At 38.8% G+C, this 18,394-nt stretch overlaps 1 pseudogene; it reads right to left on the minus strand.

Annotated features, from left to right (window-relative positions):
- Nucleotides 1–6,801: 6,801 nt before the first annotated feature.
- LOC105036535 (putative clathrin assembly protein At1g25240) lies at nt 6,802–17,999 on the minus strand (annotated as a pseudogene).
- Between the last annotated feature and the right edge of the window lie 395 nt (nt 18,000–18,394).

The raw sequence follows: 18,394 nt of genomic DNA on the forward strand, positions 1-18,394 counted from the left end.
GATCAATTATCGCAAACATCCACTACAAGTGCTCATTGAGATTTATGTTGATGTGTCAGTCAAACTCCAGCAGCCTCACTACGAGCAGTAGTGCCATCTCAGGTTAAAAGATCAGTCATACAACTGCAGTATTGAGAAAGTCACTAACGAGTGAGCAAACATCCATGTAACTTCTCGTGTTGGTCACGCTCAGTGCTAGTTGTTCTCTAACAACCACCTGCACTCTCGCTCCAATGTCACTACACCGCAGACTCGAGACCCAGCTGTCCGAAGAAAGCGATCCGTGCATTGATCTATCCGGATCAATCACCATCCCCATGATGATCCTATGATTAGGAGCAATTTAAGAATTAACTATCAATGACACATGTCTCAAATTTTGAACTCTTTGAGAATATGTGTCATCATCTTGTTAATCCCTTGGATGATTCATAGATACATAAACATGAATAGTAATATAAATACCTAATAAGTACAAAACTATATCTTAGAAATATGAAATGTGTTAGCTAAGATTGGCTTCTGGGACATACATCCAATAGAGGTACATTTATTGTACAATGCTTTAGTGACCCATCAAATGATGACAAAAGGTATATCACATACAATTCGATGTGTGGATAGATTTTAATTTCCATAGTATCCTCTGACCATTATTGAACAAGATGACAACTCAAGTTTTGATTTCAAACCACATATAATATGTACAAAACCCACTAATTTGACTGAGCCATTACATTGCCTTCAAGAATTTTGTAGTTTTCCCAATTTATGGTCAATGGCATCTTCTTTTGACATCATCTGAACCCACAATTCTCTCTCTAAACATGTGTTCTTTAGACCATATAAAACTATACAAAATAAGGGCCCATACCACTAAATTTTAAAGCTTTCATGTTCTTCTTATTCCTTTCATGCTATGTTTTGAAATCCTTTATTCAGCTGATATCTGCGAGGTCACTGCAACTTCAAGTTAAAAGTTCCATAGCGATTGCTGACTGAAGAAAGGGTGGCCTAACAAATTGTATTGAAGACTATCAAACTGGTTGCTGATTGAGGAAAGTTTGGCTGTCTTCTAAGCAACTATTGACGGTGCACTGGCATTTCAGACCATTCTCAGTTGGCATAACAAGGACTCTGTTTGTGAGATCTGTTGAACAAAAAACTTGTTGGCATTGCTGCTGCTGTCGTTGTGGATGAAAGGTTGGTTTGAACTTGGGTGAACAGGCAGTTGGAGCCTGGTCAAAACTTGGCATATCAGGGGTGTTTTTCAGACATAGTAACAGCCGAAAAGGCATGAATTCAGCTTGTATCAAGATTCATGGACGTGTTTTCTGCCCCCCTGGTTGCATAGTCGTCCTTTAAAATATTGTCAACCAAATTATTTTCCAAAGTTCCCCATCTTCTTGGAACATTAGATGGTGCTCAATTTGAACATAAAAGACATCTGCGGATTACACGGATGGAAATGAATCTGACCTTTTCATTGATTAATTCAAGATCAAATCACCATACTTATATACATATTGTTTTCTTGGTAAATCTTGTATAAATAATGTTCATATATACAACCAGGTAGAAAGATAAAGAAATCAAATACAAAAGAAAAAAAGAAACTACATGTTATGCTGGCCCTGTGGATTGGAGTTGGCAGTGGGCATGTGGTATCTGCAGATGGGGCAAAGATGGCTTTTTTCCAGCCACTGGGTGATGCACCGGCTGTGGAAGGAGTGGGAGCACGGGATCGTACTAACTTCCGCTCCGGCAACGAAGTCCTCCAGGCATATCACGCACTGCTTCTCCCGAACGCCCTCTCCTTGACCATACGGCGACCGCCCCAGGCTCTCGATGAAAGATTTGCTCGCCGGCACGCCGCCAAATCCACCGTTTTCTTGTAGGTTGTAATCCTGCACGAAGACCATCTCCTGCTCCTGCAGAGGCATATGAAGCATCCACTCGTAGATCAGTTCGGTGTCTGGGGCAGCGCAGCCGGGTGCTAAGAACGTGCCGATGTCGACAAGCAGCTCGAGCGACGATCCGGCCGCCAACTCTACTGCGGATTGCGAAGCAAAGCGCAGCAGGTGATGCTCGCAGAGTCGCCGAATCTCGGCATCGAGGTTGGATGCCACGAACGAGATGATCCTCGGCACAGCTCGGGGCAACGAGAGTTGGCCCAGATGGAAGCGACGGGAGATGATCTCCGGAGTGATGGACAGGTCGTCGAACTCGGTGACACGAAGATGGACGACCACCAGAGGTCGGGCTTGCTGAACTCCACGGGCTTGAAGCTGGATGACGGTATCACCAAGATGGTGAGTCTCAGGATTTGCCATCTCTCCCTCTGTCTCTCTTTCTTCTTTTCTCCTCTCCGAAATCTCAGAGATCACTCTCTTCTATCTTCCTTGTGTCGCTCTCTGTTTCTTGTTTTCTCCTCTCTGAATTGCTCTGAGAACCTCTCTGTTTGGCAGAATCAGGAGCCAAAGGTCATAGACTCTCTTTTCTATCGTTTTTTTGAATGTATTCTTGTTTTCTTTCCGATTTCGTAGCAGCAGGAGCCAACGGTCGAATTTTAACGGTTCTAATTATGGGTTTCCTGAACCCGATCGGAGTTCTAATTACGGGTTGTTGGGTTCGATTTGGGAGTTGTAATTCCAATCAGGATAAGATGACATTTTGGGAAATCCAACGGTCAAATTTGGATCTGGTTAGCTGTCCCTCGGATCCTCAAGCTCAACCGTAAATTTTTTTTCCAAGAAGAATTAATGTGACTCCAACGGTCAAATATGGTTTGTTAGAAAGAAACCAAGTGGTCTAGGAGCTCTTACAGGTGATTCACACGGCAAGGAAGAGTTATGGAGATCTAAGAAGAACAGGGCACTACTCTGCTGTGAGAGACAGAACTACAGACAGGGAAGAGTTATGTAGCTGGCCGATGAGAAAACCATCTCAGAAAGACAACCGCTCGACTAGTAATTCCGGTGCTCTTTATTAAGAAGTAGATAATAAGAAAGTTGATGCGCCATCTTATAGGTAGAACCAATGCAGTGATAAGAGGTTTCAGGTTTTCTTTTGCTAGCTGCCCTGTTTTGTTGGGGTTAAGATATCTTTGCAAAGGGAATAAATCTCATCCTTGTCACTTTTTCATAACATATATTTAAAATGGGTCCTTGCACTTTTTCAATTCTATTCTTGTTTGGATATTTAAACTTATATAGCTGGGTCCTGTAATCGTTGTGATATACTTGATGAAGAGTGTCGCAATTTTTTCTTTATTGACTCAGTAAATGTAAGTTTTATCAACTGTTTTCATATTGTATTGGTGTGAAAATCTCATCCTGAATCTTATCAGCTTTGAGAAATTGTATGACTTGGGACAAGGGATCAGTAAGACACTTGGCATTTTACTATAGAGACGAAGAGCCATGTACTCACATGCCACTGGTGCTCTATTCCATCTCATTCTTGTAGCAGCACCTTGCAAATAGGTGGGCTGTTAATTTGATTCAAACTGATACAGATATTTAGCCTCCATTCCAGAAGAGTCAGATTCCTAAGAAAAAGGAACAATGTTATCTGCATATGAATCCAGCCAGTACTTAGTAATGCTTTATGAACTAATAATTCCATCAGTGTGCAACCCCAGCTATCACTCCAGATATGAATATCTGACTATCGCAAAGGGAATGCCCATCCAGCTAGTTATAACATCCTAGTACCAAACATTGAAAGGTAACACCATTGTACAAATAAAGAAAGAGGTAACACCAGGATTATGTTGACTAGACACTGCTTCATAGCTTGGAAAACTTGAGTTTGGGAAACTCATTGACAGGTCTGACCATCCAATTATATTATGTGATTACGACCTTCCTACTCTCAGCTACTAACTTGCTGCTAAAAGTAAGACGAACGATTACCAAATTAAGAAAGAGAAACATGAGTATAGTTAATTCCAAACACATCTACGTGTGTGACTCAGGCAATCAATCCTTCCGGACATAATAACAGCTGAAAAGGTATGAATCCAGATGGTATCAGGTTTCATGGACGTGTTTTCTGTCCTCTTGCTTGCATGATCACACATTAAACTATTGCCAATCGAAGTCATCACATCTCCATTCAGTGCAACAGCCTAAAATGCCTGCAAAGGTGCAGCAGATGAATTATGATTGCAAGTTTGCAACAAGGTAATTCAAGAGGCAGCATCATTTTGTTGGCTTATAGCGCAATTGCCAACTGCTTGCCTATTAGGAAAATTGGCATTGGACTGTCTGGTATCAAGTCATGACCCCCAACCACACAACTTGAAAGCTTCTTCCTCATGCCCATGCAAGGTTTCACACTGACTAGCCATTAGTCCCATATGGGAGGGGAGAGGACGAGACAGATGTTCCTGCCACCTGACCAGCTGCATGGAGTGCCTGGTAATATGTTAAAAAAAAAAAGAATAAGTGGGTGATAAAAGAAAATTAAAGAAAAAAAGATGATGAGAATGATGTTCCTTATGTAAGCTGTCTAAATGGATTGCTTATTTATTTATTTATGGTTGTTCGCCTTCTAAGTGGATGTGCCACTAGCTTATGTAATTTGCCATTGAAATGAAAAATTTTAGCATTTTTAATTGGAAAGTGCAACTTCCAATGCGATCACTAAAAAAACACTAGTTTGCAGAAGTGCCTATAAAACAAATTAATTACAAACCTAAGTAATGTTGATTTATGATTCATCTGACTATATTTCTCATGTCAAAATATGCAATCGAGTATATCACCATGATACACTCAATGCTGAGAAACATGGTTTATAAATGGTGCAATTACAGATGATACACTGTCCTTTACCCATGTCAAACCATGCCAAAATTAATATATCAAGGATTGCAGAATTGTGCAATGAGAAGCATATACACAGATTTGTTCAGAGGAAAACATACCAATTCTAGCAATTGGCCAACACAAATAATATCGGGCAAGGTTGGTGATGTAGGCATCTTGGGGAAAAATTTGTGAATAACCAACGCTGGAAATCACTGACTACTTCACCATCTATTGATCCACTTCTTGAACACTTGTGCAATATCATAGAAAAGACACATCAATAATTTTCAAGTTCAAGATCTATAGATATCACAGCCAAACCAGGCTAGGACAGTAGCAGCAATAAGCTTTTTGCTCAGTCATCAGGACTTTCAACCCCATTAAATTTCTTAATAGAAAAAGGTGTAAAGCTAGTTGAAAACTGAAACTACTGTGATCTACTGATAAGATAAATTATGGTAATGCTTAGAGATAATGTGCTATGGTACAATATCGTATACTCTCCTGCAAACCACTGACCATTTTGGATTGCTACTCGAGAATAAGCATTGTTATATTATCAAGAGAAGATCTATGACAAATTTATATGTAGATGCATACTGGAACTGTAGAGCAGTCCTTTGCCCCATCATGAGACTTAGCTGGGATATTCAAAATGGAAAGCAATTCATGCTGCGACAAATATACACCGGCTCAGTAATTATTCCCTCTTGACATCTTCTTTCATTTTTCTAATTAATTTTTAGAAATCAATCATCTGGCCATGGTACTTCAAATCATACTGATGCTTGACTTCAAAAATTTAGATTTAAGTATTAATGTTATAAGTAAGGTTCGCCGTCATGGTACCAAATCCCATACCAATACCATATAGTATAGTGTCAATACACCTAGTACGTGGTAGGTTCAATGTACCAATCTTGTATGACTTCAATCCTAGTAGGCATTATATACCCGATTGTGGCTACATACCGATACAGCAAATCTTGGTTGCAGGTACACCATATAAATATTCATAACACTTAGAGAGACTAGTTTTTTTAAGTAAACACATCCACCAATCATGACCCCATGACACTGTATATCCTAGGCATGGTCTGCTGTACTACCCTATAACACCTGCTATGGGGCATATTGTTTTCTTGGTAAATCTTGTATAAATAATGTTCATATATACAACCAGGTAGAAAGATAAAGAAATCAAATACACAAGAAAAAAAGAAACTACATGTTATGCTGGCCCTGTGGATTGGAGTTGGCAGTGGGCATGTGGTATCTGCAGATGGGGCAAAGATGGCTTTTTTCCAGCCACTGGGTGATGCACCGGCTGTGGAAGGAGTGGGAGCACGGGATCGTACTAACTTCCGCTCCGGCAACGAAGTCCTCCAGGCATATCACGCACTGCTTCTCCCGAACGCCCTCTCCTTGACCATACGGCGACCGCCCCAGGCTCTCGATGAAAGATTTGCTCGCCGGCACGCCGCCAAATCCACCGTTTTCTTGTAGGTTGTAATCCTGCACGAAGACCATCTCCTGCTCCTGCAGAGGCATATGAAGCATCCACTCGTAGATCAGTTCGGTGTCTGGGGCAGCGCAGCCGGGTGCTAAGAACGTGCCGATGTCGACAAGCAGCTCGAGCGACGATCCGGCCGCCAACTCTACTGCGGATTGCGAAGCAAAGCGCAGCAGGTGATGCTCGCAGAGTCGCCGAATCTCGGCATCGAGGTTGGATGCCACGAACGAGATGATCCTCGGCACAGCTCGGGGCAACGAGAGTTGGCCCAGATGGAAGCGACGGGAGATGATCTCCGGAGTGATGGACAGGTCGTCGAACTCGGTGACACGAAGATGGACGACCACCAGAGGTCGGGCTTGCTGAACTCCACGGGCTTGAAGCTGGATGACGGTATCACCAAGATGGTGAGTCTCAGGATTTGCCATCTCTCCCTCTGTCTCTCTTTCTTCTTTTCTCCTCTCCGAAATCTCAGAGATCACTCTCTTCTATCTTCCTTGTGTCGCTCTCTGTTTCTTGTTTTCTTCCCTCTGAATTGCTCTGAGAACCTCTCTGTTTGGAAGAATCAGGAGCCAAGGGTCAGAGACTCTCTTTTCTATCGGATTTTTGAATGTATTGTTGTTTTCTATCCGATTTCGTAGCAGTGGGAGTCAACGGTCAAATTTTATGGGTTTCCTGAACCCGATCGGAGTTCCAATTACGGGTTGTTGGGTTCGATTTGGGATTTGTAATTCGAATCAGGATAAGATAACATTTTGGGAAATCCAACGGTCAAATTTGGATCTGGTTAGCTGTCCCTTGGATGCTCAAGCTCAACCGTAAATTTTTTTTTCCAAGAACAATTAATGTAACACCAACGGTTTGTTAGAAAGAAACTGTGAAAACCCGGCCCACTAAGCCCAGTAAACCAAAAAAAAAAAAAAAGAGCAGAAAGACTCCCGATCGGAGTCTTCCTCTTCCCCGTTTCCGATCAAAAATCGGAGTACTAGGGCCATTAAAAGACCCTAGGACGAGCTCTATAAGAATCTCCCTCCTCCCCTCTAAGTGTAGAGCTATCAGCCACCGACGATCGCCGGAGTTTTTCTCCGATTTTTTCGATTGCAGCCGCGACGCTTCGACCTGTGCTCGCCACGATTTCATGTCGGTGGGGGTCATCGGAGGTTGTGGTAAGACCTCCTTCCTCTTCCCCTCTTCTTCCCCTTCTTCCCCGTGCCTGTGGGCACGATGGCCGGCGACGGGTGTCACCGGATTTGTTGGAAAAGAAAACCTCTGTTTTCACCGGTTCCTTTCCTTGATTTTCCGGCACCGACGGCTAACACCGATCGCCGGCTATGGCCTTCCGAATTCGAGGGGAGTTGTCCCTTGCCGCCGGCCACCGCTGGGCAAGGTGCGGTCTTGAACGGCCGGTTTAAGGAACGGGGACCTCTAGGTCCCCTGTTCCGGCCAAAGAAGGCCACGGGAGGGAAAAGAAAAAGAAAAAGAAAAGAAAAAGGAAAAAGAAAAAGAAAAGAAAAAAGAAAAAGAAAAAGAAAAGAAAAGAAAATGCAAAATAGAAAAATAATAAAATAAAAAAAAAATAATAATAAGAAAAGAGAAAAATTTCTTCTCTTCCCTCTTTCTCTCTCTTTCTCTCTCTCTATTGTCTCTCTCTAAAAAGAAAAAAAAAGAAAAAGAAAAAGAAAAAAAAAGAAAAGAAAAATATAATAATAAAAAATACATGTGAGAGAAAGTTTTTTTCATCTCTCTCTTAAGTCTTTCTCTCTCTAGAATTGAACTTTCTCTCTCTACCTTCTCTCTCCATTTTCTCTCTCTAGATTTTCTTCCTATTTTCTCTCTCTAGACCTTTTATCTCTTTTTATGGATTTTGTCTCTCTAGGGTCATTCTCTCTCTGATTGCATTACAGACCCTAGGATAAACTTGAAATGAAAATATGATGATCTGAGACTGCACCGAAATTCGTGCAGTAGATTAGATCCTGATTCGATCCTTCTTCGAAATTGATAACATCGATCATGGTTAATCCATATTAAGTCATCCTGATATAACCTCTGATGATCTCAATCATGATTGTCACTTTTGAAGGATACGAAGATTCTCTCTCCACTTTCTCTCTCTACTTTCTCTCTAATGACTGACTTTCTCTCTCTAAAAAAGGTCTATGGATCCTGTATCGAGACATGCCTTCATCTTTTAGGGGTTCATATTGACTCTAACAAGATGATCCGAAATTGCTTTGATATCCGTGCTGTATGTCAACCTCATTTGATCGTATCAAAGATCTTTCAAATTCATTATTAAAGAACCCTATTGATTGATCTTGACTTTAATTCGATCTGTGCCTCACGATTTCTTGATCAAGTCACTTGAATCTGACTCTCAGATAAAAGATCCTAAATTGCCCTGGTATCTGGATGGTCCGACACATCCGGTCAATAGTCCTCTTTCTTTATGATTTAATCTTATTATATTCATGGAATAGAAATTGACGATGATTTGATATTTTAAATAGGATTAACTGATTCTTCTAACGAAGTCTGAAGATCTAAGATGAACGAGGTAAGTGAATCTTATGCTCCTTATTTATTTTTAAATGATAATATTTTTATGCAAAGAATTGCTATTGATGAAATCATAATTTTTCATAAAATAAGGATCGGCATATGTGATATGAAAAAGCATGTTTTATTATGAGCATTGATTTCATGAATATGTTTTATGAAAATAGCATGATTATGAAGCATGAATTTTATTATTTTTTCATCTATGTATATGTATGCTTTAAGAAAAAGATATAATGATTTCAAAGGCTCTCGATGGCTATGAATGAATCCCTTTGGGAAGGTCGACATCCGGAGCTAGCATCCACACGAAACATGGCCCTACCAGCGGATATAAAGTTGGCACATGAATTAAGAACTATGTCGATTAAGAAACATGGCCCTGTCATGGGTATAATAGTGACCTTAGCACGAATATCTGTGAGCAATGTTTTGAAACATGACATGAATACATGATGAAAATGATTTACGATTCATGATTGTGAAATATACATGATTTATGCATGCATGATGAGTTTATAACTTGTTTTGTTATATGTTCTATGAAATGCTTTATTTTGTATTACCTGCTATTTTCTAAATATTACATTATCATGAAAAATTTATATTTGATCCCATAAGAAAGCGTAAGTTCTACTTACTGGGCTAGTGTAGCTCATATTCTTTTTGTTTTCTTTTTGTTTAAACAGAGAAATAAGGTTAGGATCGGCAAAAGGAATCCAAGCTTGAAGATCGACATAACAAGCTTGAAAATTTGACAGCAGAAGTTTAATTTATTTTATAATCATGAATTTGTAGTTATTTATGAATGTTGAGATTCGGGTTAGTACTTGCTTTTGGATTTAGATGCTCTAAATCAATATTGGTTCAATTATTTGATGAATAATAGAATTGAATCTTTTTATTTGACAGATATTAGGTGATTATGATGGATTGGCTTCGTGTTATCGTGGGCTCCATCCCTCGGTAGCATGGCCGTGTTATGTCCCGGATTTGGAGCGTGACATTTTATGGTATCAGAGCTTAGGTTATAATCATAGGGGATTATGATATAAATGATATAAATGATTAGGATATGATAGAATAATATCAGAGCTTAGGTTTAAGATCATTGAGATTATAAAGTGATATCAAAATTTTATGTATGATCAATAGGATGTGACCGAGTAGAGTATAATGGATAACATCAGAGCTTAAGATTATGATCATTAAGGACGTGATAGAATGATATAAAGTTTAGATTATGATCACTAGAGAATATGACTTAAGTGGTATTTGAGCTTAAGATTATCATTATTCGAGATTGTGACTTTAATGATATTTGAACTTGAGGCTAAGATCATGAGGAACATGATAGATATAAAAGAAAGGATTCAATAATTTGATTTCGAATCAATAGGTATTATGATGAAATTTATGTATAAATGGCATATGATGTCTATAATAGAATTGACGAGTTATATCTTAGATTTCAATTAGCAAGGTTGACCTGAGTACGAGAAGTGCTGACCCTAGAATGAAGTGGGAGGTACTGATATTTTATGTTAGGTATATTTGATGATATTGGAATGCTAAATCTATATGGATAAAGAACATGATAACTTTGCTGATTTTGATTTCTTTGCAAAGAAAAGTTGGTTTGGAAGTTGTCTAAATGATTGTAAAGTAAATCGAAGGTTAACTCAAATTAATTCTAGACATATTGGATTCTCGAGGAGTAGTGAAACTTATGTAATAAGTTCAAATATAGAAGGTGGATGAAGATTTAATTTTGATGAGTTATGCCTAAGAGATAGTAATGACAAGGAAATCTTAAATTTTATCCTAAATTATATATGAAATCTGAAAGTTGAATCTATCTTTGGTTGATCTAATATACAAAGATATTTTTATTTTAGATAAACTTAGATAATTTGGTAAGTTGAGATCAGAGTGCGCAGCAAAAGCGTGATGGTCTGAATTGATTAGAAATATTAATCCTTTAAATCAAAAGATATTATGAAATACGTTAGTTGAAAATAAGGAAGGATTTTACTGATAATAAATGGATGCTAGAAAAAAAAAAAAATTTTCCCTCCGAATTATTGATCGAAAAGAGCAAGTTCTAAGACGGCATATCTTTCCGTATGTAAAGATTCATTGGAGTAATCATGAAGAGAAAGAGGCCACTTGGGAGCTTGAAGATGATATGAAGACGAGATATCCACACTTATTTGAAAATGAAGGTATGTTAAATTTTGAGGACGAAATTTTTTTTTAAGGGGGGTAGAATGTGAAAACCCGGCCCACTAAGCCCAGTAAACCAAAAAAAAAAAAAATAGAGCAGGAAGACTCCCGATCGGAGTCTTCCTCTTCCCCGTTTTCGATCAAAAATCGGAGTCCTAGGACCATTAAAAGACCTTAGGACGAGCTCTATAAGAATCCGCCTCCTCCCCTCTAAGTGTAGAGCCATCAGCCACCGACGATCGCCGGAGTTTTTCTCCGATTTTCTCGATTGCAGCCGCGGCGCTTCGACCTGTGCTCGCCGCGATTTCATACCGGTGGGGGTCATCGGAGGTTGTGGTAAGATCTCCTTCCTCTTCCCCTCTTCTTCCCCTTCTTCCCCGTGCCTGTGGGCACGATGGCCGGCGACGGGTGTCGCCAGATTTGTTGGAAAAGAAAACCTCTGTTCTCACTGGTTCCTTTCCTTGATTTTCTGGCACCGACGGCTAACACCGATCGCCGGCTATGGCCTTCCAAATTCGAGGGGAGTTGTCCCTTGCCGCCGGCCACCACCGGGCAAGGTGCGGCCTTGAACGGCCGGTTTAAGGAACGGGGACCTCTAGGTCCCCTGTTCCGGCCAAAGAAGGCCACGGGAGGGAAAAGAAAAAGAAAAAGAAAAGAAAAAGGAAAAAGAAAAAGAAAAGAAAAGAAAATACAAAATAAAAAAAATAATAAAATAGAAAAAAAATAATAATATGAAAAGAGAAAAATTTCTTCTCTTCCCTCTTTCTCTCTCTTTCTCTCTCTCTATTGTCTCTCTCTAAAAAGAAAAAGAAAAAGAAAAAGAAAAAGAAAAAAAAAAGAAAAGAAAAATATAATAATAAAAAATACATGTGAGAGAAAGTTTTTTTCATCTCTCTCTTAAGTCTTTCTCTCTCTAGAATTGAACTTTCTCTCTCTACCTTCTCTCTCCATTTTCTCTCTCTAGATTTTCTTCCTATTTTCTCTCTCTAGACCTTTTATCTCTTTTTATGGATTTTGTCTCTCTAGGGTCATTCTCTCTCTGATTGCATTACAGACCCTAGGATAAACTTGAAATGAAAATATGATGATCTGAGACTGCACCGAAATTCGTGCAGTAGATTAGATCCTGATTCGATCCTTCTTCGAAATTGATAACATCGATCATGGTTAATCCATATTAAGTCATCCTGATATAACCTCTGATGATCTCAATCATGATTGTCACTTTTGAAGGATACGAAGATTCTCTCTCCACTTTCTCTCTCTACTTTCTCTCTCATGACTGACTTTCTCTCTCTAAAAAAGGTCTATGGATCCTGTATCGAGTCATGCCTTCATCTTTTAGGGGTTCATATTGACTCTAACAAGATGATCCGAAATTGCTTTGATATCCGTGCTGTATGTCAACCTCATTTGATCGTATCAAAGATCTTTCAAATTCATTATTAAAGAACCCTATTGATTGATCTTGATTTTAATTCGATCTGTGCCTCACGATTTCTTGATCAAGTCACTTGAATCTGACTCTCAGATAAAAGATCCTAAATTGCCCTGGTATCTGGATGGTCCGACACATCCGGTCAACAGTCCTCTTTCCTTATGATTTAATCTTATTATATTCATGGAATAGAAATTGATGATGATTTGATATTTTAAATAGAATTAACTGATTCTTCTAATGAAGTCTGAAGATCTAAGATGAACGAGGTAAGTGGATCTTATGCTCCTTATTTATTTTTAAATGATCATGTTTTTATGCAAAGAATTGCTATTGATGAAATCATAATTTTTCATAAAATAAGGATCGGCATATGTGATATGAAAAAGCATGTTTTATTATGAGCATTGATTTCATGAATATGTTTTATGAAAATAGCATGATGATGAAGCATGAATTTTATTGTTTTTTCATCTATGTATATGTATGCTTTAAGAAAAAGATATAATGATTTCAAAGGCTCTCGATGGCTATGAATGAATCCCTTCGGGAAGGTCGACATCCGGAGCTAGCATCCACATGAAATATGGCCCTGCCAGCGGGTATAAAGTTGGCACATGAATTAAGAACTCTGTCGATTAAGAAACATGGCCCTATCACGGGTATAATAGTGATCTTAGCACGAATATCTGTGAGCAATGTTTTGAAACATGACATGAATACATGATGAAAATGATTTACGATTCATGATTGTGAAATATACATGATTTATGCATGCATGATGAGTTTATAACTTGTTTTGTTATATGTTCTATGAAATACTTTATTTTGTATTACCTACTATTTTCTAAATATTGCATTATCATGAAAAACTTATGTTTGATCCCATAAGGAAGCGCAAGTTCTACTTACTGGTCTAGTGTAGCTCATATTTTTTTTATTTTCTTTTTGTTTAAACAGAGAAATAAGGTTAGGATCGGCAAAAGGAATCCAAGCTTGAAGATCGGCATAGCAAGCTTGAAAATTTGACAGCAGAAGTTTAATTTATTTTATAATCATGAATTTGTAGTTATTTATGAATGTTGAGATTCGGGTTAGTACTTGCTTTTGGATTTAGATGCTCTGAACCAATATTGGTTCGATTATTTGATGAATAATAGAATTGAATCTTTTTATTTGATAGATATTAGGTGATTATGATGGATTGGCTTCGTGTTATCGTGGGCTCCATCCCTCGGTAGCATGGCTGTGTTATGTCCCGGATTTGGGGCGTGACAGAAACCAAGTGGTCTAGAGCTCTTACACGTGATTCACACGGCAAGGAAGAGTTATAGAGATCTTAGAAGAACAGGGCACTACTCTGCTGTGAGAGACAGAACTACAGACAGGGAAGAGTTATGTAGCTGGCCGATGAGAAAACCATCTCAGAAAGGCAACCGCTCGACTAGTAATTCTGGTGCTCTTTATTAAGAAGTAGATAATAAGAAAGTTGATGCGCCATCTTATAGGTAGAACCAATGCTGTGATAAGAGGTTTCAGGTTTTCTTTTGCTAGCTGCCTTGTTTTCTTGGGGTCAAGATATCTTTTATAAAGGAAATAAATCTCTTGTCCTTGTCACCTTTTCATAACATATATTTAAAAGAAAAAATTATCTATAGGTCTCTAGATTGATCTGAACTTACTTTTAAGTCCTTAGATATTTTAGGTGGAATAAAACCTCAAACTGCTTAAAGAGTTATTTTTAGGTCCCTGCCGTCTACAGATTTATGTTCAGGTTACACAGGTTTATGTTCGGATTATACAAGTTACACAGTTCTCTAATTACTTAGTTTCAATAATTGGTTACGTAGATTTATGTTCAGGTTATACAAATATATGCCTTGGTTATATCGTTGTCTTATCTGGTTACATCGTTTTATTTTTCGGTTATATAATTGGATGACAGAGATCTAAAAATAACTCCTTAAGTAGTTCAAGGAGGTTTTATTCCACCTGAAAAGTCCAGGGACTTAAAAATAAGTTTAGGTCAATCTAGGGACCTATAGATAATTTTTTCTATTTAAATTGAGTCATTGCACTTCTTCATTTCTATTCTTGTTTGGATGTTCAAACTTATATAGTTGGGTCCTGTAATCATTGTGATATACTTGATGAAGAGTGCAACAGCTTTTTCTTTATTGACTCAATAAATGTAAGTTTTATCAACTATTTTATGCAACAAACTAAGCCTTGGCAGGTTATTAATGTTACAGCTTGGTGCATTGCACCACTTGGCTCAATGAATATCCGAGATTTAGTTGAACTACTTCCTAAGGATGCAAATGTTAATTGCAAATAGGACCACAAAATCAGAAAAATTTGCAATGCTAAGGTCGAACAACATAAGAGCAGCTTTTTACAAAATGTTCCCATGATAGTTGCTTATTACCTCAAGATCTTCTCTCCCATCCAAGAACCATATAAGGATATGACTTAATTCTTGACTAACAAATGTTGAGAATAGCTTTTCTAATTGGGGTTTGATCTAGATTGCATGAAAATAACTTGTAGGGTTTTGTTTAGAAAAATAAGCCCTATGATTTGAACCATGGTATGCTGTATCAGTGCATTTCAGTGAGAACCTGATGTACTATACCATACCAATACTGAGCCAGTATGTGGTATGATGGCATACAAGGTATCAATATGTCAAACCTACCCACATACGAGGGTACTGATAGTGTATCGAGATGGTATTGCTAAGGGGTCCAATGAGATTGCGAACTTTGGTTTAAGCACATTGCTATATATATGAAATTAAGCAATTTCTTTACTATTGTTCTCAATTTCATCAACACGTCTCCTTCATATGGTTCATTTAGAGTGATGTTGATCAACTTATATACCTTGCTTTAGAGGGGATCAACTAATGTTCAAGCTCACGTATGTACCTCCCTGGCAACAAGGAATTTACAATATTTTGTGACATAGAATTTAGTCTCTTATCAGTTTGACTTAATAGATGTTAACTAAGTCTCCAACATCACCCACAAATAGGTCTCAAGAAAAAATTGAGCTAGCGTATATTAATTGGAACAGTCCAATTTTCATGTTTCTAGAAGCATTGACACTACTGGACTCCTGGACATGGCATGACTATTAGGTATTCCTTGGATTCATTTAGTTTTTGTGCCCTTAAATTTTTAAAGTAATTTAATTTATTTGGTGATTTGATAGTTAATGTCAGGCCTTATAGCTTGCATCAATCTAGAGCAGATTAAATTTGGCTAGGAGATTTTTAAAATGTTGGGAAGTGCCATTAGATGTAAAGATCTTAGGGAGCTTGAAGCATACCAACGGAAGGATATATTGATCCAACTATTGATAGCCAATCTATTTCTGATGAACTGGCCTGGCGATCATTCTTTCAGGATCTTTAGCAAGTTAGAAGTTATTACCTATCCGAACATAACAATGTTCAAGATGCATGACCTCATGCATGACCGTGCACAATCTTTTATGGGGAACCAATGCACTAGTTCGCTAGAATTTGTTTATTTGGAAGAATTACCTGATAATGTCGATCATTTATTCATAATATCCACCAAGCACCAAGTACCTGAACTACAACTATGGACCGTTCATATGGCATAGCAGATGTCCTCTTTTCTGATTCGCACATCACAACACATGGCCGTGGCCCCTCAAAGTCCTTGACCATACCCCAATATTCTTTGTCCATGGCCTACTCACATATCATCGCACACTACAATGACACTGTTATCAAGTCACATATCATGAACTCACATTCATTCAGCATACAGAGATAAACTCCAACAGAGTTATAGGTGGTTTCTTGATAAATTACATTCAGATTATGATTGCATTCTCACTGTGGATCATATGTGGTACCATTGGATAATGTCAAAGTGCTAAAAGTGGTACTTCAATAGGTATCGATGATTTATAAATTATAACTCTTCTTTGGATCATATGAGAGCTACTTGCTAACTTCCATATTATCAATCCTTTATTGATTATCTTAAATATGACATAGAAGAAATTGTTATGCAAGGCCAAGCGACTCCACTAAGTGAAAAATGGGTGAACTTTCTTATATGTCCAACTACATTTCCAGCCAATTGACTTTAGTAATATTTCTTTCGTATGTGTTAGATACATGTGTTTCGCATGCATGTACAAACACTTTAGATCCCAAAAACACTCGATTTATCTTTAACATATTTTTTAAAAATGAGACTGTAGGACCATGCCATTGAACAGAAACATCAAAGAGCTGAAAATAATGACAAATAAGCTATAGCCACTATTTTACAAATATTCCACTCAAGTCTGATACTTCTATGTAGTATAGAGCGCAACTGCCTATATCTCAACATATATAAATCTTGTTGTATGTGTCTTTGACCATCTATTTTTTTAAGATTTTAAAGTAGGGGAAATTAATGACCAGTCCATATGTTGGCCACGCTTTAACTTTTAATCTTTGTGGATCAATTTTATAGGAACCGATCCCCGAGTAAATACCCTTGTAGCTTTTAGTCCCTGAAGGACAAGAATACCCTCCGTATTTCTTCTCCCCCTCCCATACGGGCTCTCCCTCTCGACATAGGCCAAAAGTTGGGAGCTTTGCTTCACTATCCTCCTCCAAATCCTCATCCCAACCGCCCCCTGCCACCGTCGCATCGCTCCTACTCCTCACCGCCCTTCCCCAACACGGACGGTCTAAGAAGCCCCACAAGAAAGCATGCAATGCTGTTGCAGATCCCGCTATAAATTTCAAAGATCTTGATCGAGACATAATGCATGGCTTTGAGGATGAGGCCCACCTCCACGCCACCGGCATAGAGGCAGATTTGCATCAAGATGTGGAGGAGGGCTTGGAGCCTCTCGAGCTACTAGAGGTCATAGTCAGAGTCTTCGGAGCTCCTATCGTGGTCCCTTATTTCATATGATGGGAGGCAGGAGTAGAGGTTGAGGAAGTGGAAGTAGGTGTGGACGAAAGCGGAGAAGGTGAAGGCTTGGGAGGGGAGGGAGGAGAGGTCTCAAAAGTTGGAGAGCTCAAAAGGGAGGCAACCAAGGCAGAAGGTAGGGGGAATTCATTGGAGTAGAGGAGGACGCCATGGGCAAGTATGAAAGCCTTGAGGGCAACGGGCTAGGAGCTGATGCAGCTTGCACGGAGAGCGAGGGCCCACATCAGGGGGTCTAGGAGGGATGGTGAGGTGTGGGCCCAGGCGAGGATGAGGCCAGTGTTCTTATAGTTGATGGACTGCTTGTCATGGCTTATCGAGTGGATCACCACCTCCTATAGAGTGGCACTTTGGAGGCCTTTGAGACTGACAAGGGTATGGTGGTGGCAGCCACCGATGATGCAGAAGATGTAGAGGTTGTGCTTGTCCTTGGCGACTGAGGCTGTGCGGTGCCACCACTGTCACGGCAACATCATGTGGAAAGGTGTGATCTTTTGGGGAAGTTGAAAGATGCTATTCAAGGATTACTATTCCAAGTGGTGGATGACATTCTTGATGTATCCCAATCAACGGAGGACTTAGAGAAAATGGTCGGAAAGGATCCCATCATTGATAAGACTACATATCTAAGGTGATGGTGCTGAAGGAATCGGAGGGGTACATCAAGGAGCTGCTCAAGGATACAGTGACAAATTACTATGCACCATATGAATTTAACTATATATAATGGCAAATTAACTACGTACTATATTAATTTAATGGTATACAGTGGTAAATTAACTATGTACTTTATTAATTTAACTGTGTATCATATAGATATAACTATATATAATAGCAAATTAATTATGTACCATATTTATTTAACTATGTG

The sequence above is a fragment of the Elaeis guineensis genome, chromosome 14 (assembly GCF_000442705.2).
Source record: "Elaeis guineensis isolate ETL-2024a chromosome 14, EG11, whole genome shotgun sequence".
In the NCBI taxonomy this organism is placed as follows: domain Eukaryota; kingdom Viridiplantae; phylum Streptophyta; class Magnoliopsida; order Arecales; family Arecaceae; genus Elaeis; species Elaeis guineensis.